Genomic DNA, 2,510 nt, shown 5'->3' on the forward strand with positions numbered 1-2,510 from the left:
GATTTTCATATTTCGGGGAATATATGATTTACACGTTACAGAGCGTGATCTGCTCTTCTAAAACATGGGCTTTAGTTGTACTGTTTAATATTTTCTGTACTATAATTTTCCACCTATATACACGTAGTGTTATTATAATTCAAACGACAGAAAATAAGAGGAAGGGTAAGAGTATATCAAGAATGATGTATATATGTTAATTGATAGAGTGGACTGGAAGCTAGGTGATGGAAATCTAATATACAGATTTAAATTTAATTTTCTAAATATGAAATTTCATCTGAAGGGTTGAAATAAAATTAAGATGAGTTATAGTAGCCTATAAAACCAGACGGTGTGACGTGAAGGATTTCTTATGCCAGTTTTCGTCAAAATGTCTTGGGAACGTTCGCTGCGCAATTTTTTCAAAGAGCCATAATTTCATACCCAAAGTACAAAAACTACCATGAAGAAAATTCAACTATTTAGAACTGTTATACGTCTATTTTTAAACAGATGAACTTGTGCCAACCGTGGTTACATGGTTACTTATTTACCTAATTAATTAACGAGATAGCTAATTTTGTTAATATACATGTATCTGACAATTATGTTGACAAACCAAATTTGTTCTGAATGCGTTTTGTGATTGATCAACAAGTACATGAACAAACGATCCAAACCTGCAAAACGTAACCCTGAACCCAAAACATTTTGGCAAGGTCTTTTAAGTGAAAGGGTGATAACCTAAGTCAATGAGGTTAACAGACAAGACATTCGTTCAAACGTTAATCATAACATTAAGCGTTTTTAAAAGTTAATTGCATTTTTATTAAGTTTTTTGGATTTATCGGATTATATAAGGATCCTGTTATGTTATTTATGACACCAGGTATATCTACTGATGAATATATACTCTTATTGGCCAAGTTTAAGATTTTTAAATTTTATGATCATTCTAAGACGTAGTATTCCTTTAATAAGTGATTCATATTATCAAAAAGACAAAAATCAAAAACCGCATATAATACTAATACTACTATAAGATAATTCTCTAATTTTACTCAAGATAATAAAATCACTTTCTCTAATAGTTCATCTACGGATTGAAATAAAAAGGGACCCGGCATGAAAATTCTATAAACTGAAGGAAGTAAATTGTTTGGTGAATACAGATATAATGGAAGAGAAGATTATCAGGTGGAATTATTCTGTATTCAGAGAGGAAATGATATTACCCGGGAAGGAAGAATGTTCTGATTTTCTGGTCATGTTTTCAATCTCTAGAAGAAAGACAGATAAAAACGTGCTCTAGTTTAATGTAAGTGCATCAAGGTGGATCTCAACTTAACTTTAAAAAAACTCGGTTTGATTTGATTTTATTTACTTGAGAAATCTCAGGCTTTTTTCACATTCGATATTTTGAAAAGATTCCGTAAAAGATTACAATTTGTGTGTTTTTTTAGCAGCTCGTCAGTCAAAGCCGACAAACCATCTTGTCGAATCCATATATCACTCTTTTATCGAGTTCAGAAGTTATTTTTATTAATTTAGTCGACTATCACACTTTTCTCAGTTTCTAGTAAATTTAATAATTCTTTCCCGCTCACACTCGACAATCACTGGAACTTTTAAGTGATAGTCTGTCTGTATTTGTATCAAAGATGGGAGGAAGTTATGGGGGTAGGGGGCGTGGGAGTCATGTACTAGTGTTGACAGGGTTTGCACTAGAGACAGGATTTCGTAACTCCTTATTGAATTTTTTGAAATTTTGCATTTTACGAAATTCGCCATTTGATAAATGTCTAGATATGTACAGGCTGATTTTGTCTATGCTAAAAGTGAAATTAAATGTTATATTAAGGCGAGTTGTTAAAGGATCACCCAGCTCTCTGCATGGTCGTAATTAACACAAGAAAGAGGTAAAAGTTTGCTAGGCTCAAAATCGTTCAATAAAAAGCTACTACAATTAAATTACATCTCGAATTTCCCAGTCGCTATCAGTAGGTTACTGGGTTAAGATGGCACAAATATATCAAGATAAGGTAAACTGGTGCCCCTCTTGAGACTTGGAGTAAGAAAACCGATGTTGTTAATGGCGATATACGTAAGTGTAGTAGAAATGAGTTCAAATATAGTTTGGGGAGCAGGAGTATTACTGGTACATAACCCAAGGCCGTAAATAAATAAATAAATAAATATTGATTACGAACTGGATAATTTAACTGTTGTCATTTTCTCCTAAAGTTTTTCTTTAATTGTAGGCAAACAGGGTGTTTTTATTTCCATACTGATACAGAAAAGGGACTTTATCAGCTAGAAAAGTGAAGGAAATTTATTAGTTGATATTATATTTTAATGTTCACTAGTTGAGTAAATTGCCGCTGTATTATCATTAATAATATTATCATTATTGTTAGGGCTTCTTCCTTCTTATCGATGCACCGCGATTCTTTCCTTCTTATCGATGCACCGCGATTCTTTCCTTCTTATCGATGCACCGCGATTCTTTCCTTCTTATCGATGCACCG

The sequence above is a fragment of the Lottia gigantea genome, assembly GCF_000327385.1.
Source record: "Lottia gigantea unplaced genomic scaffold LOTGIsca_178, whole genome shotgun sequence".
Classification (NCBI taxonomy): Eukaryota; Metazoa; Mollusca; class Gastropoda; family Lottiidae; genus Lottia; species Lottia gigantea.